Source organism: Triticum aestivum, chromosome 2B, assembly GCF_018294505.1.
Source record: "Triticum aestivum cultivar Chinese Spring chromosome 2B, IWGSC CS RefSeq v2.1, whole genome shotgun sequence".
NCBI classification, from domain to species: domain Eukaryota; kingdom Viridiplantae; phylum Streptophyta; class Magnoliopsida; order Poales; family Poaceae; genus Triticum; species Triticum aestivum.
This window is the reverse complement of record NC_057798.1, coordinates 350,968,523-350,991,789: the sequence shown is the minus strand read 5'-3', so window position 1 is coordinate 350,991,789 and position 23,267 is coordinate 350,968,523. Positions and strand designations below refer to the sequence as shown.

At 43.2% G+C, this 23,267-nt stretch overlaps 1 non-coding gene across 1 annotated transcript; it reads left to right on the top strand.

Annotated features, from left to right (window-relative positions):
* The first annotated feature begins 4,271 nt into the window (after positions 1-4,271).
* LOC123047769 (small nucleolar RNA R71) lies at positions 4,272-4,382 on the top strand. Its single transcript, XR_006423133.1, has one exon. It is a non-coding gene; the product is annotated as a small nucleolar RNA R71 (small nucleolar RNA).
* The last annotated feature ends 18,885 nt before the right edge of the window (positions 4,383-23,267 follow it).

The following is a 23,267-nucleotide window of genomic DNA, read 5'->3' as shown; positions in this document are numbered from 1 at the left end:
AACTACATTAACGGTATGTATTGGGTCGGCATGAACACATCTTGGATGGTGCTCGTCGACGGTCGCGGCAGTTGGATGCTCGTCGAGGTGTACACCCGGCGATTGATCCCCCTTCCTTCCATTAACATTGCACTGCTTTGGCACCACAACCCAGAATACTCGGAATCTTACAGTAGGCAACATGATACCAAGTTTGATTTTCTCAAGGTTGTAATCTGCCTAGTGGCCACAAGATCTGCGAATTATACAGACTTCATGCTAATTGCATTCTTCAACTGCGGTCTCATATATCTAACAGGTCACTGCGGTAAGTGGATAAATCTGCACTCCATCGTAGGATCATACATCCTCCATGCTTCTCTGATGCCATTGAACACAAGGGCTTCATTTACGCCGTCGACTCCTTCTATGGCTGGACGTATTGCTGGCCTACTCCAGTCATCACTACAAACGGCTGTTACAGCAGTATGTTACTTTCCTATGATATCATGATGGCTTGCTTATATTACTGTCAACATTTACTGGAAAAATATTCATGCTCATAACATGTTGTTCTTAAGATTGACTACATCAAGAACCCTTTTTTATTTGACTCCAACTTGATATGATGTTTGATCAATTGTAAGTACAGCGGGATATTTCGCCCGAACTGCGAGTATCGTGTTCCCCACAGGGACTAGGCGACGGCGACTACGCTCGGCTAAATCTAGGTAACACAATATTGGGTGGTGAAAGCAGAATATTAAATCTAGACTAACTAAGATCATCAACAAAGGAAATGACACAGAAGCAAAGGGAGATGAAGATTATCTTCGCTTTGTCTTTTTGGTATTTTCATATTATTCTAGAAACTAAAATACACACACAGGACATCATCATCGACAGAAAGGAATTACCAATATATGATCACAAATATAACTATTAGTTATATATAAGAAGAAAAGCACAGAACAAAGATAATGGGACAAGGACAGAAATGTTTAACACCACAGAATTATATATATCACACAGGTATTACAAACTGAAAATTACTACGACAACTACAACACACAGGGGATATATATAGCTAATTATTGAGCATACAAACTGAGTGATACATGCCACGATCCAGTTCACACATCCACAAATAAAGCATAAGTCTGAAACTGAACAAGTAGTTTACTAACACTTAACAAATCTGAATGTTACACATCATATATGTCTCAAGTTATTTCAGATAGAGAGAGATAGCAGCCACAAGGGTTCAGGTTCAGAGAAGAAATAGAGGCAGCAGGGGGGTTGAGAAGGAGTAGCAGCAGGGGGCGTGAGGAGAGAGCTTCAGCAAGGATGCAGCACCAGTTTTGGTGAGAAGAGGACATCAACAGTTTTGGTGAGAAGAGAGAGGTTGAGAGGAGGAGCAAGAGCAGCGAGGCAAGGGAAGGAGAGCAGCAGCGGTATGGGATTCAGAGGAGGAGGAGTAGCAAGGGGCGCAAGAAGAAGCAGCAACAGGTTTGTGGGGAAGAAGAAGAAGAGCAGCATCAGGGTTAGAAGAAGAAGAGAAGCAGAGTAAGTGGAGCTTTGGCTGGTGGTGGTGATGGATGGCGGCGGCACTGATGCTGGATGGAGATTGGTGATGAGGCAGGAGGCGCACCACCACGCCGGCCTGGCCGTGGCGGCCGCCGGAGATGGAGAAGGAGGGTGAGGGAAAGAGAGATGTGTGCCAGGTCCGATTTGCAATGAGGTGCGGCTAGGGATTTCATTCCCCTCTCTGATCTGCCACATTTGCACATTGGCCCTCCTCTTCTCTTCATTTCTGCCCAAGAAGATCCTCCTCTTCTTTTAGTTTGCTCCCCTACATTACTTCTTTCCTTCACGCTCAAGCCTTGACATATTTCTTTCATGCCCTTCTCTCTTCTCGTTAGCCACCTAGTAGAAGTCTTGATGATTATAGTGCCTTTGCACACTTTTCTGCAAAATAAACAATTCACTAGTCAACATTCTCTTTTATGATTATCATTCGAATATTCAACAAGTCGTAGCAAGAATGGATGGATATATCTCAATAAATGGTGAATTCGTGTGCCCAAATAGTATATAAGAAATGTGCTTATCAAGTTCCCCCACACTTAAACTTTTGCTTGTCCTCAAGCAAAGGAATATGACAAGAGCTAGATAATGAACAGTGAGCTGACTGGAGAATGTCCCAGTGAAGTAGATCTCCAAACAAAGCATGCTTTGGACTTAGCTAATGAAAATTAATGGTTAAGAGTGCTACAAAGCAATAGGATAGTAGTAGACTCAATCATTTTAAACTTTTACAATGATAAAAATGGATCAACAAATTCAAATGCTGATTGTGCCAAAAGGTTCCTAAAGAGAGCATGATCCAAAAAATAAAAAGAACTTAAACTTGTGATCAGATCACTTATTACCAGGAATATTGTGGTTGAAAGCACTTATTGAATTTGAAGAAAGTAATGATAATATTTTATTGATCTCATCAAAGGAACATACCATCAATCCCGAGAACATGGTATACACCTGGCTCGACCAATTATATAGTTTCTTTTTGTTTGTCTCCCCAAAGGAACATACCACCGATCCCGAGAACATGGTATACACCTGGTTCGACAATTACATTTTTTTATTAATAATTACTGCCCAAGCTAACCCGATTTCACATGCCACCGATCCCGAGAACATGACATGCTACTGTAGGTAGTCAGACTAATTTATTCATTATTAGTTATCTTAAATGAACAACGCATAAGCACAAAAATAGGAATCATCACTTCTCCATGTCTGGTTCACATGCTACCGATCCAGGGAACATAGCATGCTAATCCATAGTGGTTAGGTGATTTCTCTCAATTGGAACACATTAGGCACAAACTCAGCATCTGACACTTAATGATCTAGGTGTATCGAGGTAAAAGCAGAAAATGATTTAGTTTTCTAGTGTACTAGGGATTTGAGCACTCAAAACTAATAGCTTTCACTACTTTCAGCAAAGCAAGCCTTGTGTAGATCACTAGTTTACAAGGCATTCAACACTCAGTTCACATATTCACATCAATCACCCTATGTCGAAGGTAAAATTCAGTGGGACGATATTTAAGAAATTGCTCAAGCAACCCAAATATCAAATGATTTCAGCATGTATCAATGGATGATATATTAAGATTCGGGTCATGAAACAGCTCACCGGGTTTATATAGGAAGTAGCACTCGCTCAACGCTCTCTAAACTGCAGCTCTTCTCTTTTTGCTTCTCTATCCCCATGCCTGCTCTAGCTCCACTCCTCTTCACGTGTGCCCATTGCTTCTCCTCATCACCATGACGTGAATCCACCAGGATCCCATGGGATGTCATCTCAAACTTGGTCAGCCCGTAATGAATGGTGCACAAGTGTAAACCTGAAAGAACACTCAACAAACAAGCCAATACAAATGATAGGAACAATGCCCTCTAAGTCATCAATAGAGTATCCTATCACATAAGCATATCTATTGAGCATATGATAAATAGATATCATCAATAAATCACATGGTGCATAGGCAGTATCCATGATATGGCATATCTTGTCGAGAAAGCTGAGATCATACCTGAGATAGTTAGGAAGAAGCTTCAGGACTACCTCCATTGAAGATACCAAGTGAGGTGTGGTAGTAGAAATTTCCACCGGACTCGTGTCAACAAGTGAAATAGAGCATGACTCCTTGACATCTGAATCCACCTCACCATAATCAACCATGAAGCTCTCCCTCTCAGGCTCAAGTGTTGAAGAATCAATGCGGCTAACATCATAAAAGGCGAACTTCTCCATATCTGGCTCTAGAAGCACATGATCAATATCAACTAAAGGTGACTCCTCAATATCAAAAGCAACAAACTGCGGCTTTGGCTCATCCATGGAAGAATCATCACAATGCAAAACTGAATCTCCAACACTAGTATCCAGATGATCTGTAGCGTGTGTGTCAACTAGAATGGTGTCATCATCATCAAATATAATCCATGCAAGCTCAACCTTGTCACACTGAGATAGAGGCTCGGGCTTTTGTGTAAGAATTGGTGGTTGAGGTATAGTGATTTGTTGCAAGCAAACCAATGAATCAGATGTGGGCTTCTTATTGTACCACTGAAGTTGGTGGAAAGCTATGCTCTCAATCAGCAGAAAAGCTTCATCAAGTGTCTTGTTTGTAATAGCTCCACCCACTACCATGTCGACGTAAGCTCGAGTGTCCGAAGTCAATCCTCTATAGAATATCTGCAGCTCTAACCATCTCTCGAGCCCATGATTAGGACATCTCCTGAATAAGGCTTTGTATCTCTCCCAAGCATCATACAAGCTCTCGCCTTCACGCTGAACGAAATTGAAGATCTCATCTCGAATTGCGGACTGCTTGTGTAGTGGGAAATATTTATCCAAGAAAGCTCGCGATATCTCATTCCAACTGTATAACCTTGATGGCAAGGATCGATACCAAGCACGAGCATCATCACGGAGGGAGAATGTGAACAACCTGCACATGATTGCATCTTGAGGAACTCCATGGTACTTGACTGTATCTGAATACTCCATGACTCGGTGTAAGTGCTCGTAAGGATCTTCATTAGGCAACCCTCCAAACTGATGTTGTTGAACCAAAGCAATAAGACCAGGCTTTAGCTCAAAATTTTCCGCCTCAAAAGACGGCCAAAGTGGCCCTGTGAAATAGCATTGGCTGCTTGGCATCCAAACATCACGAAGCATCGCCATATCTCCGCCAAGTGTAACTATAAATCAACCTGTAAATAGTTCAGATTTCCTACGCACACTCATAAACAGTAAATACTAGTCAGAATGTTAGTATCCTAATAAGCCGAAGCAACAACGACGAAAAAATATAAAAGAAATGCAGAAAATGAAATACACGACGAATTAAACACGGAACTAAAATAAACCTAGTCTATAGCCTAACACGGTCACTCGACGCTACTCCCCGGCAACGGCGCCAAAATGATCAATTGAAAGTACAGTGGGATATTTCACCCGAACTGCGAGTGTCGTGTTCCCCACAGGGACTAGGCGACGGCGACTACGCTCGGCTAAATCTAGGTAACACAATATTGGGTGGTGAAAGCAAAATATTAAATCTAGACTAACTAAGATCATCAACTAAGGAAATGACACAGAAGCAAAGGGAGATGAAGATTATCTTTGCTTTGTCTTTTTGGTATTTTCATATTATTTTAGAAACTAAAATACACACACAGGACATCATCATCGACAGAAAGGAAGTACCAATATATGATCACAAATATAACTATTAGTTATATATAAGAAGAAAAGCACAGAACAAAGATAATGGGACAAGGACAGAAATGTGTAACACCACAGAATTATATATATCACACAGGTATTACAAACTGAAAATTACTACGGCAACTACAACACATAGGGGATATTTATAGATAATTATTGAGCATACAAACTGAGTGATACATGCCATGATCCAGTTCACACATCCACAAATAAAGCATAAGTCTGAAACTGAACAAGTAGGTTACTAATACTTAACAAATCTGAATGTTACACATCATATATGTCTCAAGTTATTTCAGAGAGAGAGATAGCAGCCACAAGGGTTCAGGTTCAGAGGAGCAGCAGCAAGGGGCGCAAGAAGAAGCAGCAGCAGGTTCGTGGGGAAGAAGAAGAAGAGCAGCAGCAGGGTTAGAAGAAGAAGAGAAGCAGAGTAAGTGGAGCTGTGGCTGGTGGTGGTGATGGATGGCGGCGGGAGTGATGCTGGATGGAGACGGGTGATGAGGCGGGAGGCTTACCACCACGCCGGCCTGGCCGTGGCAGCGGCCGGAGGTGGAGAAGGAGGGTGAGGGAAAGAGAGATGTGTGCCAGGTCCGATTTGCAATGAGGTGCGGCTAGGGATTTCATTCCCCTCTCTGATCTGCCACATTTGCACATTGGCCCTCCTCTTCTCTTCATTTCTGCCCAAGAAGATCCTCCTCTTCTTTTAGTTAGCTCCCCTACATTACTTCTTTCCTTCACACTCAAGCCTTGATGTATTTATTTCATGCCCTTCTCTCTTCTCGTTAGCCACATAGTAGACGTCTTGACGATTATAGTGCCTTTGCGTACTTTTCTGCAAAATAAACAATTCACTAGTCAACATTCTCTTTTATGATTATCATTCGAATATTCAACAAGTCGTAGCAAGAATGGATGGATATATCTCAATAAATGGTGAATTTGTGTGCCCAAATAGTATATAAGAAATGTGCTTATCAATGTTGTAGGCCGCATGGTTTCCCTACCCTTCCTAATCCCAGAACCTTTCAAAGAAAAGCGGCATGGCAGTTGCAGGTAGTTCCTGGCTCGATCAGACGATGGAGAACGATTGATGATCGTTCGCACGTATCGGACGTGTTGTTTCGTGGAATACAATCACAGTCACTGCAAGGTCTTTGAGCAGGATCCCAGCTTCTTTGGGCCTTCAGGAATTTTTGACTGGAGGCTGGTAAGTAACCTTGGTACACGCTCTCTGTTTGTCAGACTGAATTATCCGATTAACCAGGAGATAACCTACGGCAAGGATCATGATGGCAGCACGGTTTCGTTCATTAGACAAAACTGTGTGTACACAGCGTACCATGCGTCTCTACATGCACCATACCCTGATATTTGCCACCACACTCTGCAGCCCAAAGTAGGAGAGAGGATCGCAAGTATCAGACTTCGACCTGCTGGCTGGAGTTTCCCCCGTCAGGCACCCATCTGGTTCAATCCATCAGCCAATCTCCACAGTTTAATAAATAGTAACGTCTAGCTGAGCTAGTTAGTTAGATGCGTACACTTGGTGTAGTAGGATCTTTATTTAGTCTGATGCATACACTTATTTTTTTGGTAGCCCTTTTGTAATAATGGTGATGTTTGGTTTGGAAGAGAGAGTTGTGTCTTCACTCTTCTAGCCTGCTTACTCCTTCTGTTGCACCCCCAGCCCTAGTTGTTGCTGTTGCTGCTGTTTTCAATGTACAATCAGTAGTACATTTCGTCTGTTGGTTGAATAAATGTGTTGTTAGAACGACAAACATAATGTTTTGGAAGTCGTTGCACGGTTCGATCCTTAGTGCCCCGTATCTTACGTAACGCATACTATTTTTCATATGGAACACATTTTCCACTTGTTGATAACATGCAACCCACTGATGAAGGCCCAATAGAGGAGCCCATAATTAACTAGAATGGAGACTCGCACATGAATCCGGCCCGGGTACATGCTCATGGTCCCCTAAACATAAATAAGTAAATAAATAAATAAAGCTAAATGCTCATGCACCAGTTCTTTAAATTCATGATTTAACAGGGGATATTATTTCCTATGATAGTGTCGTTACATTCAGTCAATATTATTCTTAGGCAAAGATAGTGACCGGTCTTCTTTCTCCCAGCATTTTCTTCCTGCAACCAGCGGACCCATGCAAATAGTAGTCAACGTCGTAAATAGTTCTGATCCATTTTTATTTTTCAATAAGAATGTCCAACCCAGCACAGCACATTGGCGACAACACTTTATCCTCCTCCTTGGTGCACTCGCCGCGGCGCCGCCGTCTGGCCCTGTCAACATATATTTTTCAAAACGGTCCCTGTCAACATAGTGAATCGGGAGAGAACTGTAGTTGTGAGTATGACAGTACGGACCCACCAGGTCCACTCCTGAACACAAGCAAGCGCCTCTTTTACTACTCGGATGCACCCCTCATTTTTTACTCTAATCCACCCTGCTGATATATGGGACCCACATCATTTTTAACGTATAGTCAACTAATGACAGAATTGCAGAACTTTTTTTTGAGTAGTAATTCGGAGGAGCAGGCTATAAACTGGGTTGTGCGGTCTTTGTAGCTCGTCTAACAACATGACCAGCCCAGCAGGTTTTTCTTTGGGAAAATAGATAGCCCAATATTTCTTTTTGAAGAATACCCAAGCTAGGCCTATTTGTTTTCTTTGACTTACTGGGCTGCAAATCTTTCAAGATAAGGAGGGACGCATTCCGGCCTAGCCAAAGAGTTTGGTCAGTGTGTGTTAAAAGTAATATCAAAGGGGTTGAAAATTCCAAAAAATATATAGCAAATGGGATATTAGTTTCTTTTCTTGTTTTTGTTCTTCACTGATATTTTATAGTATTTCATTGGATTTAACATGACATAGTACTAATTCATTTTTAAATTTGTTTTAGTATGGCTACTAATTGACGGATTAAGAATATTTTGTTCCCCAGCAAAAATTTGCGAATTTTCAAAATTTCGCACATGTTTAGTTAATTTTTTAACCCTGGTACTGACCAGTAAATGGGCAGCAATTCTAAAAATGGAAACGGGCTGCAATAAAATCCATATGAATTCTAAAATGAGTAAAAATTATAAAAATAATAGTAAATGGGTTGTACACGCCACAGATTTCGAGGCTGACTTGTTTAAGCAAGGCTTTGTCAGTCAACACACGATTCTAGCAGTATTTACTGTTGGATGTCCATCCAACGACCGACGTGCTTCTTCAATCTCTGATCTTCCTGCTCCAGCCGCCTAAACTAGCATCGGCGGGACTGTCTGCTCCCTCCTCTTGTGGCCCGCTGTGATGCCACGCAGGCTTCCCTGGCCCACCCTACTCCCTCCGCTGGCCTGGCCGCACGCAATCAATTGGCTCCTTATTACGCGAAAAAATGATTCCTTCCACTGACATATGGGGCGCACCAATTGGGAGGCTGACCTGTGGCCTACTAAGTTGACGCGTACGCAGGGCTTGTCAACTTAGTCAACAAATGATTGTAGCAGCAATAACCGTTGGATTTGAATCGAATGGTCCTACTACTTCTTTAAGTGCTGCTCTTCTTGCACCAGCCGCCCAAACCAGCGCCGGCGAGACCGCCTGCTCCTCCCTCCAGTGGTCGGTTGTGCTGTCGTTGAGGCCTCACCGCCCCCTACTACTCCCACCGCTAGCCAGGTCCTGCAGCGACGGCAGCCTCATACCACAACCGAACCAGTGAACCCTCGTACTCCTCTCCGCATGGGCATCCACTGCCGCGTCTTCCCCGGCTTCACATCATCCCCTTCCTAGGCCTCGCCGTCGTCCATTGTCCTGGTGCTCTCGGTGCGGCATGGTCAACATGGTCATGGAACGACTTCCATCGGACGTGGATTGTACGTGGAGAGGCTGACAGCTGGGTCCACGGCCGCACACAAGGAAATGCCTCCTTATTACGCGCAAAATAATGATTCCTCCAGCTAACATCTGGGACCCACCGCAAGGGCCTCTGTGTTTCGTGAAAAAAAAACATTCTCCCCGCTGACAGGTCGGACCAACCAGCTACATCTTCGCGCGCAAGGAAGTGCCTCCTTATTACGCACAAAAGAATGAACACCCACCATAGTGGGTGGCTGACTTGTGGGCCTACTAAGTTGTCGGGGACGGAGGGCTATGTCAACTTAGTCAATACTCCAGTGACCGTATGATGTCCATCCAATGGCCATAGTGCTTCCTCAACGTCTGATCTTCTTGCTCCAGCCGCCCAAAGCAGCGCCGGTCGTGACACATGCTCCTCCCTCCCGTGGCCGGCTGTGCTGCCGCGGAGGCCTCACTGCCCCGTACTATTCCCACCACTGGCCAGGCCCTGCAGCAACGACAGCCTCACACCGCAGCCGAACCAGTGAACCCTCGTACTCCTCTCCGCGCAGGCTTCCACTGTCGCGTCTTCCCCGGCTCCATGTCGTCCCCTTCCTAGGACTCGCCATCGTCCACCGCCCTGGTGCTCTCGCGCGCGGCGTGGTCAAAATGGTCAAGGAACGACTTCCATCGGACGTGGACTATGCGTGGAGACGCTGACACCTGGGTCCACGACCGCAGCAAGGAAGTGCCTCCTTATTACGCCGAAAATAATTATTCCTCCACCTGATAGCAGGGACCCACCGGACGGGCCACTGTATTTCGCGAAAAAATGTTTCCCCCCTCACTGCTGGGACCCACCATCTACATCTTCGCACGCAAGGAAGTGCGTCCGGGCAAAAAAATGATTCGCCCCCCTGACTGCTGGAACCCACCAGCTACATCTTCGCACGCAAGGAAGTGCATGACAGTCGGGACCCACCTGGTTGAAGCGTACGTAGCGTTGTCATTCTGGTCGCAAATGTGTACGTACATACTCGTGGATGTAGAGGCGTGCATGTGTCATAGTAGAGGCGTGCACGTAGCATGTACACGTACGTACAGCGGCCAGTGTGCAAGAAAGAAAATATGGCCACGTATGTACATATGGGCGGGGTCTCGAACGCCTACTCGCGCATACGTACGACCAGGGCTCCTATACATGACTGGGTCAGAACGGAGAAACAGAGTTGTCGTCGTGTTCATGGGGAGCCAACTGGCTGGGTCAGAACGGAATGCGTTGTCATGTTCATCGGGAGGGCTTGGACGAAACAGGCGATGGAAACGAGGCCTGGCGTACCAAAAGAACAGAGGAAACGGCCTTGTGTTCGACCGGCCACATTCGAAACGGGATCATGTTCATCGGGAGGGGTCTGGCGTACCGCAAAACGGAGGAAACGGACTTGTGTTGGACCTCCTACGGTCGAAACGGGGTCCTGTTGATCGGGAGGGGTGTGGCATACCGCAAAACGGAGGAAACGGTCTTGTGTTGGAGCGCTACGGTCAAAACGTGGGTCTTGTTCATCGGGAGGGCTGTGGCGTACCGCAAAACGGGACTCCACGGGATACTGTTCATCTCCACCGTCGACCTCCTCCAGCCTCCACGGGCTACTGTTAATCCACCGTCGACCTCCTCCAGCCTCCACCTGCGACTATTCATCCACGGGCTCCTGTTCATCCAGCCTCCACCGCGCACTACTCCGCCGGCTACTGTTCAACCACCCCTCTCCATGGGCTCCTATTCAACCACCCCTCCACGGTCTACTGTTCATCCACCCCTCCATCGTCTACTATTCATCCAGCCCTCCACGGGGTCGTCCTGTTCATCCAGCCCTCCACGGGGTCCTGTTCATCCAGCCCCAACCGGCTCGATCGATCGGGGTTCTGTTCATCCAGAGGCAACACCATGGGGTCCTGTTCATCCACCCCCACTGCTCATTGTTCATCCAACCCCCCCTCCCCCTCGCCAACGCCCATTGTTCATCTAGAAGCAACATCGATCGGCTTCAGTTAGCAGCAGTAGCGAAGGAATCGCTCGATCCGGTTCAGTTAAGAGCCATCGATCGATCGCTCGGGTTTAGTAACGCGTAGCCTGCAGTGCAATCGCTCGGGTTCAGTTAGAGCCCAACGCCTCGCTCGGGTTCAGTTAGAGCCCAACGCCTTGCACAGACGCGCGTACGTGTATGAGAGAAACGTGCATCGCTCGGCCCCTGACCACCCACCATAACCGGGAACTCGCCGAAATTTTCCTCGCCCACGCTTCTACGATGGTTTTTTCCATCATGGATAGCCCAAAGAATGTCATGCAGCTGCGTCTCCGGCCCGCCCAGGACGAAAAGCTCATTTTCTGTCATGATTTTTTGTCATAGAAGTAGGAGCCCACCACATCTATGATGATACGGGTTTTGTCACAATTATCGTCATAGAAGTGTCATAAGTATGACAGAAAAAATTTCGTTCAGCCCAAAATGTCACGGATGTGTCTTTTTTTGTAGTGCTCATGTATGCCAACATGGTAGTGAATTATTTTGACAGAGTCAGCTATCACACCCTTTCGATGCCATGTCAATGTATCCACTAAAAACAAGTTAGACTTGTTTGGTTCAACCGCCTCCCTAGGTGTTCGGAAAGGAATTGGCCGCTGTGAGGCGGTTCTATAGGTGGGCAAGCGGCAAAAAACAAGGGAAACCTGCAAACCAGCTAGATGCGAGATTTGGTTGATTTTATATCCCTGAATCATATAAAATATTATAAGTGCAGACGCTCCACCGCAAGGTTCCTTGCTCCTTCTCGATCGTCGGGAATCTATGTTCTTCCACTCTCTTTTTACGTGAGCATTGTTCATTCTTTTGCCAACATGCGGGGTCAAGGTGCATGTGTCATGCAAGAAAATAGAGATAAGCAGTGCATAAGTGAGGGGTGCACTTCCATGGCACGTACTACTCAATAATTTTTCTCCTCGATCACATGAATCATGTATGTAGATGGAGCACGGGGTGGTAGCCCTGGACTAAATAAGTAACTATGATGTGTCCCGTCAACTTGCAGAACAATGAGAAGCTTGCTTGCTACGCCCTCTCCCTCGCCCATGCCCGTGCGGTTGCTCGCATCTTGAGGAGAAGCTTCTGCTTACAAATTTAGTGGGCTTTATAGTACAAGCAGTGGACGTGTAACAGTCATTCGGTGTCAGATTGCCAGAAGTACATATATACTGTAGTACTACCATGATCATATTTTTCGTATTCCAGAAGAGGTGAAGAGCCAAGCGCATGGTCACCTACGCATAGTATAATCGACCCTGTTTGCACGATTTTTTAACATACATTCTAAGTGGATAGCTCCTATGGTCATCACACATGAGCGGATGTACAGGTGGGCTAGGTCGGCAGGTGGCAACAATCTGAGTGCTAAAGAGTTGATCCAATGCTTGGAATTGTTTGGATTTTCCAACTATGACCATAGGATAGAGTGAATCAATGGCTTACATTGAAAGTTATTCTCATACAATAGAATATTATAGGAACGTGGAGAGATTTGGTTGATTTTATAATGTTGAATAATATAAAATATTATTAGTGTAGACGCTCCACTGCGAGGTTTGTTGCTCCTTCTCAGTCGTCAGGAATCTATGTTCTTCCACTCTTTTGTTTAAGATGTGAGCTTTGTTCATCCTTTTGTTGACACGTGGGACATCTAGCATCAAGGTGGATGTGTCATGCAATAAAATGGAGATATGCAGTGCGTAAGTGAGTCATGCACTTTGATGGCACCTAGTACTACGCAATATTTTTTCTCCTTGATGGCACATGAATAGTGCATGTACTCAATGACGGAGCACGGGATGGTAGCCATAGACATGGTCGGCCCTTTTTGAAGAGAGTACTAAATAACTTTGATGTGTCCCGTCAACCCGACGAGAAGCTTACTTACTACGCCTTCCCTCTCGCCAACACATGCGCGGTGTCTCGCAGCATGCGGAGAAACTTTTGCTTACAAGCTGTGAACGCGCGGCAGTTCATTTGGTGTCAGATTGCCAGAAGTACTACTATAGTACCATCATTATTATTTGACTTCCAGAAGAGGATAAGAGCCAAGCGCAATGTCACCTACTAACCTAGTACAGTAGTATACTATAGCCAAAGCTGGTCCACCTTTTTAGAGCATGGTTAAGTAATATAGGCAGCTCTTGCAGTAGCACATCATTTAGAGCAAGTACTCTCTTCATAGAAACAAAGGAAGTGAAAAAAAAGTTGGAGTGGATGCTAGATTACCAATTAAAACATAATTACATAGGAATAAAATCCTATAGCATTATATCCTATGAATCAAATGACCAATGTAGAAAAATTGAGGGGGGGTCTCTCCAACAGTGTTCTTCGGCTTGCACCTAGCATCACGGTGGTCAAACTTGGAGCCATTCATCTGGTACACGTGGCATCTCAGATATGGACACAAGGTGACGTACTATCAAGGATAATGTTGTCCTCAAAGCCATACGTACACGGTCAAGGTCCACGGTCAAGGGGGTAAGGGCAGATGCGACCTCTCACTGCGTCCACCATTTGAAGCGGCGTGCCGGCCGAGGGCACCGCCCACTGCACTCCCAACTGTACCCGCCTCCTCGCCGCATTCAAAAACCTACATTTACTAGCAAGATGCCCATGCATTGCACGGAACATCAACATGCATTTGTATGATTACTTTATCTTGTGGGAGAAAAGGCTGAACGAGGGAAGTCCTTATTTGCAAATGTTGAGTGGGTGTGTGTGGCCGGAGTGGGTTTCTCGCATTCCACGCGGGTTTCTCTATCTCTATCTCTATCTCTACTGTCTTCTATACTATTATGAAAAACAGAGTTGGTGATGATGGTGTGCATGCCATCCTACAATATAGGTCGTCCGATCTATATCTAACGGATAGGGAGGAAACTATAACAATTTACCCGCACTCCTCTCCACATTTGAAGGCCTTCCCTCGTTCATCCTTTTTCTCCCACAAGATAAACTACTTCAACAAATGCATCTTGATGTTCCGTGCAACGCAGGGGCATCTTGCTAGTCAAAATTTTAAATTTCAATCATTTTTTTGTGAAGATTTTTTTTAATTTTATTTTGATATAAGTTTTTAAAAATTACTTTTAACGTGACTCGAAATTTTGTGATTAAAAGAGTTCGAACCCCACCGAAATATGCAAAATTTCATTGAATTTTTTAGTAGTGCCCAAAATATGATCTGTAATGCTAATAAAAAGAATATGGGCTTCAAAATATCCTTAAGAATTAGCAAATGGGTTGTAAATTATTGAAAATAATGGCTAATGGATTGTATGCTGTTTTCCACATATTTGGAGGCTGATTTCTGGGCCTACTTGGTTGACGATGACGCTGTACTAAAAAAAATTTGACGCGTACGCAAGGCTTTGTCAACTTAGTCAAGACAGATCAGTGACTATTGGATGTTCATCCAACAACCGTCATGCTTCTTCAATATCTGATTTTCCTGCTCCAGCAGCCCAAACCAGCGCCGGCGGTACTACCTCCTCCCTCCTCCCGTCGACGGCTGTGTGATACGTCTCCAATGTATCTATAATTTTTGATTGTTCCACGCTATTATATTACCCCTTTTGGATGTTTATGGGCTTTATTTTACACATTTATATCATTTTTGGGACTAACCTACTAACCGGAGACCCAGCCCATATTGCTGTTTTTTTGCCTATTTCAGTATTTCGAAGAAAAGGAATATCAAACGGAGTCCAAATGGAATGAAACCTTCGGGAGCGTGATTTTTGGAACGAATGTGATTTGGAGAGCTTGGAGTGCAAGTCAAGAAGCAGCCGAGGACGCCACGAGATAGGAGGCCCCCCTGTAGGGCGCGCCCCTTGTCTCGTGGGCCCCTCGGGCGGCCACCAATGTACTTCTTCCTCCTATATATACCTACGTACCCCGAAAACATCCAGGGGCACCACGAAACACAATTTCCACCATCGTAACCTTCTGTATCCGCGATATCTTATCTTGGAGCCTTCGTCGGCACTCTGCCGGAGGGGGAATCGACCACAGAGGGCTTCTACATCAACACCCTTGCCCCTCCGATGATCTACTTGTTATGGACGTGATGCCTATATACATGATCATGCCTAGATAATCTCATAACTATGCGCTTTTCTATCAATTGCTCGGCAGTAATTTGTTCACCCACCGTAATACTTATGCTATCTTGAGAGAAGCCACTAGTGAAACATATGGCCCCCGGGTCTATCTCTTATCATATTTGCTTTCAATCTACTTTTATTTGCATCTTTACTTTTTGCAACTATATTATAAAATACCAAAAATATATTTATCTTATCATACTATCTTTATTAGATCTCACTTTCGCAAGTGGCCATGAAGGGATTGACAACCCCTTTATTGCATTGGTTGCGAGTTCTCAGTTTGTTTGTGTAGGTGCGTGGGACTTTTGAGGAGCCTCCTACTGGATTGATACCTTGGTTCTCAAAACTGAGGGAAATACTTACGCTACACTTGCTGCATCACCCTCTCCTCTTCGAGGAAAACCAACGCAAGCTCAAGACGTAGCAAGAAGGATTTCTAGCGCCGTTGCCGGGGAGGTCTTCGCTCAAGTCAAGACATACCAAGTACCCATCACAAACCCATCTCCCTCGCATTTACATTATTTTCCATTTGCCTCTCGTTTTCCTCTCCCACACTTCACCCTTGCCGTTTTATTCGCCCTCTCTTTCCTAATCTCCTCCTCTCTTTTCCGCTTGCCATTTTTCTGTTTGCTTGTATGTTGGATTACTTGTTGCCATGGTGCAAGATAATACCAAATTGTGTGATTTCTCGAATACCAATAATAATGATTTCCTCAGTACTCCGATTGCTCCTCTTAATAATGTTCAGTCTTGTGAAATCAATACCGCTTTGCTGAATCTTGTTATGAAAGATCAATTTTCTAGCCTTCCTAGTGAAGATGCCGCTACTCATCTAAACAATTTTGTTGATTTGTGTGATATGCAAAATAAGAAAGATACGGATAACAATATTGTCAAATTGAAGTTATTTCTGTTTTCACTTAGAGATCGTGCTAAAGTTTGGTTTTCGTCTTTGCCTAGAAATAGTATTGATTCTTGGAACAAGTGCAAAGATGCTTTTATCTCTAAGTATTTTCCTCCGACTAAGATCATCACTCTTAGGAACAATATTGTGAATTTTAAACAACTTGATCATGAGCATGTTGCCCAATCTTGGGAAAGAATGAAATTGATGCTTCGCAATTGCCCTACTCATGGTCTGAATTTATGGATGATCATACAAAAATTTTATGCCGTTTTGAACTTTGCTTCTAGAAATCTCCTAGATTCAGCCGCGGGAGGCACGTTTATGGAAATTACATTAGGAGTTGCTACAAAACTCCTTGATAATATTATGGCTAATTATTCTCAATGGCACACCGAAAGATCTTCTAGTAAAAAAGTGCATGCTATGGAAGAAATCAATGTTTTGAGTGAAAAGATGGATGAACTTATGAAGATGTTTGCTACTAAAAATACTCCTCTTGATCCCAATGATATGCCTTTGTCTTCATTGATTGAGAATAATAATGAATCTATGGATGTGAATTTTGTTGGTAGGAATAGTTTTGGAAACAATGCTTATAGAGGAAACTTTAATGCGAGGCCGTTCCCTAGTAATTCTTCTAATAATTATGGAAATTCCTACAATAATTCTTATGGTAATTTTAATAAGATGCCCTCTGATTTTGAGAATAGTGTGAAAGAATTTATGATTTCTCAAAAGAATTTTAATGCTTTGCTTGAAGAAAAATTGCTCAAAGTTGATGATTTGGTTAGGAACGTTGATAGACTTTCGCTTGATGTTCATTCTCTTAAACTTAGATCTTCTCCTCCTAAGCATGATATCAATGAGTCCCTCAAAGTAATGAGAATTTCCATTGATGAGTGTAAGGAAAGAACCGCTAGATTGCGTGCTAAAAGAGATAGCTTTATAAAAGCGTGTTCTTCTAGTTTCCGTGAAAATAATGAAGAGGATCTTAAAGTTATTGATGTGTCTCCAATTAGATCTCTGTTTTGCAATATGAATTTTGATGATTATGGGACTGATGATGAATCAAATTTCCCTAGAAGCGGCCCCAAGAATTCAGAATCTTTAGATCTTAATGCTAAATTTGGCAAAAGTGAGATTGGAGAATCCTCAACTTCCAATAATATTGAACCCACTATCTCGGATTTCAAGGAATTTGATTATGATAATTGCTCTTTAAAAAGTTGTATTTCCTTGTTGCAATCCGTTGTTAATTCTCCTCATGCTTATAGTCAAAATAAAGCTTTTACCAAACATATCGTTGATGCCTTGATGCAATCTTATGATGAAAAACTTAATTTGAAGTTTCTATACCTAGAAAACTTAATGATGAGTGGGAACCTACTATAAATATTAGAATTAAAGATTATGAGTGTTTTGCTTTGTGTGATTTGGGTGCTAGTGTTTCCATGATTCTGAAAACTTTATGTGATATTCTAGGTTTCCATGATCATGATGATTGCTTTTTAAATTTGCACCTTGCGGATTCCACCATTAAAAAGCCAATGGGAAGGATCAATGATGTTCTTATTGTTGCAAATAGAAATTTGATGCCCGTAGATTTATCGTTCTTGATATAGAAAGGCATGGAGCACTTTCCAAGAAAGAAAGTCAAATTACCTTATGAATCTATCATGCGTGCTACTTATGAATTTAGTGCCAAAGATGGCACTCGTTAGATCTTTCTTTGCTTTTTATGCCTAGCTAGGGGCGTTAAACGATAGCGCTAGTTGGGAGGCAACCCAATTTTCTTTATGTTTTTTGTTTTTGCTCCTATTCAGTAATAAATATTGCATCTACCTTCTGTTTAGATGTGTTTTTATCTTTTAATTAGTGTTTGTGCCAAGTAGAACCTATAGGATAACCTACGATGATAGTTGATTTGATTCTGCTGAAAAACAAAAACTTTGCACGCACGAATATAATTTTGTTAAACCACAGGAACGTGCTTTTGCGTTGATTATTTTTGTTGTTGTTCAATAAACAAATTGTCCAGGACTTCCTATTTTTTTAGGAATTTTAGAGTTCCAGAAGTTTGCCTTAGTTATAGATTGCTACAGACTGTTCTGTTTTTGACAGATTCTGTTTTTCGTGTGTTGTTTGCTTATTTCAATGCATCTATGGCTAGTAAGTTAGTTTATAAACCATAAGGAAGTTGGAATACAGTAGGTTTAACACCAAATTAAATAAAGAATGAGTTAATTGCAGTACCTTATGTGGTGGTTTTGTTTTCTTTCACTAACAGAGCTTATAAGATTTCCTGCTGAGTTTTGTGTTGTGAAGTTTTCAAGTTTTGGGTAAAGCTTTTATGGACTATGGGACAAAGGGTGGCAAGAGCCTAAGCTTGGGGATGCCCATGGCACCCCAAGATATTCAAGAATAGCCAAAAGCCTAAGCTTGGGGATGCCCCGAGAAGGCATCCACTCTTTCGTCTTCGTTCATTGGTAACTTTACTTGGAGCTATATTTTTATTCGCCACATGATATGTGTTTTGCTTGGAGCATCGTGTATTATATTAGTCTTTGCTTTTCAGTTTACCACAATCATCCTTGCTGTACACACCTTTTGGGAGAAGCCTGTTTGATTAGAATTTGCTAGAATACTCTATGTGCTTCACTTATATCTTTTGAGCTTGATAGTTTTTGCTCTAGTGCTTCACTTATATCTTTTAGAGCACGGTGGTGTCTTCATTTTGAAGAAATTGCTAGTCTCTCATGCTTCACTTATATTATTTTGAGACTCTTTTAGAACAGCATGGTATTTTCTATGATCATAAAGTTGGTCCTAGAATGATGAGCATCCAAGTTGGGTATAATAAAAACTATCATAGAAAGTGAATTGGATGCTATGATCAATCTGGTACTTGATAATTGTTTTGAGATATGGTGGTAGTGATATTAAAGTCATGCTAGTTGGGTGATTATCAATTCAAAGAATGCTTGTGTTGAAGTCAGCAAGTCCCATAGCATGCACGTATGGTTAAAGTTGTGTAACAAATTTGAAACATGAAGTGTACCTGGCTTGTGCATCCTTATGAGTGGCGGTCGGGGACGAGCGATGGTCTTTTCCTACCAATCTATCCCCCTAGGAGCATGCCCGTAGTACTTGGTTTTTGATGACTTCTACATTTTTGCAATAAGTATATGAGTTCTTTTTACTAATGCTGAGTCCATGGATTATACACACTTCCACCTTTCCACCTTTGCTAGCCTCTTCGGTACCGTGCATTGCCCTTTCTCACCTTGAGAGTTGGTGCAAACTTCGCCGGTGCATCCAAACCCCGTGATACAATACGCTCTATCACACATAAACCTCCTTATTCCTCAAAACAGCCACCATACCTACCTATTATGGCATTTCCATAGCCATTCCGAGATATATTGCCATGCAACTTTCCACCGTTCCTTTCATCATCATCATAACATACTTTACTTTTGGCATATTGCCATTGCATCATCATGTAGTTGACATCGTATTTGTGGCAAAGCCACCATGCATTATTTATCATACATGTCACTCTTGATTCATTGCACCATCCCGGTACACCGCCGGAGGCATTCATATAGAGTCATATCTTGTTCTAGTTTCAAGTTGTAATCCTTATGTTGTAATCAATAGAAGTGTGATGATCATCATTGTTAGAGCATTGCCCAAAGAAAAAAAGGGGGGGAAGAAAGGCCAAAAAGAAAAAAGAAGAAAGGCCCAAAAAAGGAAAAAAAAGAAAAAGAAAAAAAAAGAAAACAAGAAGAAGAAAATAAATAAAAAGGGCAATGTTACTATCTCTTTTTCCACGCTTGTGCTTCAAGGTAGCACCTTGTTCTTCATGTAATGAGTCTCATATATTGTGCTTCAAAGTAGCACCATGTTTTTCATATAGTGAGTCTCATAAGTTGTCTTTTTCATACTAGTGGGAATTTTTCATTATAGAACTTGGCTTGTATATTCCTACGATGGGCTTCCTCAAATGCCCTAGGTCTTCGTGAGCAAGCAAGTTGGATGCACACCCACTAGTTTTCTTTTGTTGAGCATTCATTTGTAGCTCTAGTGCATCCATTGCATGGCAATCCCTACTCCTCATGTTGACATCAATTGATGGGCATCTCCATAGCCCGTTGATTATCCTCGTCAATGTGAGACTTTCTCCTTTTTAGTCTTCTCCACACAATCCCCATCATCATATTCTATTCCACCCATAGTGCTATATCCATGGCTCACGCTCATGTATTGCGTGAAGGTTGAAAACATTTGAGATTATTTAAGTATGAAACAATTGCTTGGCTTGTCATCGGGGGTATAGAAGTTGGGAACATCTTTGTGTGACGAAAATGAAGCATAGCCTAACTATATGATTTTGTAGGGATGAACTTTCTTTTGCCATGCTATTTTGAGAAGACATGATTACTTTGATTAGTATGCTTGAAGTATTACTATTTCTTTTATCAATATGGACTTTTATTTTGAATCATTTGGATCTGAACATTCATGCCACAATAAAGAAAATTACATTATGAATTATGCTAGGTAGCATTCCACATCAAAAATTCTCTTTTTATCATTTACCTACTCGAGGACGAGCAAGAATTAAGCTTGGGGATGCTTGATACGTCTCAATGTATCTATAATTTTTGGTTGTTCCATGCTATTATATTACCCCTTTTGGATGTTTATGGGCTTTATTTTACACATTTATATCATTTTTGGGACTAACCTACTAACCGGAGGCCCAGCCCATATTGCTATTTTTTTTGCCTATTTCAGTATTTCGAAGAAAAGGAATATCAAACGGAGTCCAAACGGAATGAAACCTTCAGGAGCGTGATTTTTGGAACGAACGTGATCCGGAGAGCTTGGAGTGCATGTCAAGAAGCAGCCGAGGAAGCCACGAGATAGGAGGCCCCCCCTGTAGGGCGTGCCCCCCTGTCTCATGGGCCCCTCGGGCAGCTACCGACGTACTTCTTCCTCCTATATATACCTACGTACCCCGAAAACATCCAAGGGCACCACAAAACACAATTTCCACCGCCGTAACCTTCTGTATCCGCGAGATCTTATCTTGGAGCCTTCGTCGGCACTCTGCCGGAGGGGGAATCGACCACGGAGGGCTTCTACATCAACACCCTTGCCCCTTCGATGAGTTGTGAGTAGTTTACCACAGACCTACGGGTCCATAGTTCTTAGCTAGATGGCTTCTTCTCTCTTTTTGGATCTCAATACAATGTTCTCCCCCTCTCTTGTGGAGTATTCGATGTAAACTCTTTTTGCGGTGTGTTTGTTGAGATCCGATGAATTGTGGGTTTATGATCAAGTTTATCTATGAATAATATTTGAATCTTCTCTGAATTCTTTTATGTATGATTGAGTTATCTTTGTAAGTCTCTTCAAATTATCAGTTTGGTTTGGCCTACTAGATTGATCTTTCTTGCCATGGGAGAAGTGCTTAGCTTTGGGTTCAATCTTGCGGTGTCCTTACCCAGTGACAGAAAGGGTTGCAAGGCACGTATTGTATTGTTGCCATCGAGGATAACAAGATGGGGTTTATATCATATTGCTTGAGTTTATCCCTCTACATCATGTGATCTTGCTTAATGCGTTACTCTGTTCTTATGAACTTAATACTCTAGATGCAGGCAGGAGTCGGTCGATGTGGGGAGTAATAGTAGTAGATGCAGGCAGGAGTCGGTCTACTTGTTATGGACGTGATGCCTATATACATGATCATGCCTAGATAATCTCATAACTATGCACTTTTCTATCAATTGCTCGGCAGTAATTTGTTCACCCACCGTAATACTTATGCTATCTTGAGAGAAGCCACTAATGAAACCTATGGCCCCCAGGTCTATCTCTTATCATATTTGCTTTCAATCTACTTTTATTTGCATCTTTACTTTTTGCATCTATATTATAAAATACCAAAAATATATTTATCTTATCATACTATCTTTATTAGATATCACTTTCGCAAGTGGCCGTGAAGCGATTGACAACCCCTTTATTGCGTTGGTTGCAATTTCCCAGTTTGTTTGTGTAGGTGTGTGGGACTTTTGAGGAGCCTCCTACTGGATTGATACCTTGGTTCTCAAAACTGAGGGAAATACTTACGCTACACTTCCTGCATCACCCTCTCCTCTTCGAGGAAAACCAACGCAAGCTCAACACGTAGCACTGTGCTACCGCCAGGCCATCCCTCTACTCACCCGCACATCCTGTTATTTTTCGGTGATGTCAGCCTCACCCCGCAGCCAACCAGTCAGCCCTCGTACTCCCCTCAGCATGGGCATCCACTATTGTGGCTTCACCGGCTCCAGGTCGTTCCCTTCCCGGGCCTCACCCTCGTCCACCGCGTTTATGCTCTCGGCACGGCGTGGTCAACATGGTTAACAAACAACATCCATCAGAAGAGGGATGTAAGTGGAGAGGCGGACAGTAGGGACCCACACAAGCAAGTGCCTCATTATGACGCGAAAACAGTGGGGCTTCTTCGGGTTATTCAAGTTTGGGGCCTCGCCATCGTCCACCACCCTGGTTCTCTCGGCGGCGTGGTCAACATGGTCAACGAACGACATCCATCGAAAGACGACTATACGTTGAGAGGCTGACAGCTGGGTCCACGGCCGCACGCAAGGGCGAGCCTCCTTATTACGCGCAAAATAATGATTCCTCCACCTAACAGCTGGGACCCACCGAAAAGGCCTCTGAATTTCGCGAAAAAATGTTCCTCCCACTGACAAATCGAACCCACGAGCTATATCTTCGCACGCAAGAAAGTGCCTCCTTATTACGCACAAAAAAAGAATACTCCCCCTTCTAGCTGGGACCCACCATAGTGGGAGGCTGACTTGTGGGCCTACTAAGTTGACGCGGACAGAGGGCTATGTCAACTTAGTCAATATGAACGATTCTAGCTCTAGTGACCATACGATGTCCATCCAACGGCCATAGTGCTTCTTCAACCTCTGGTCTTCTTCCTCCAGCCGCCCAAACCA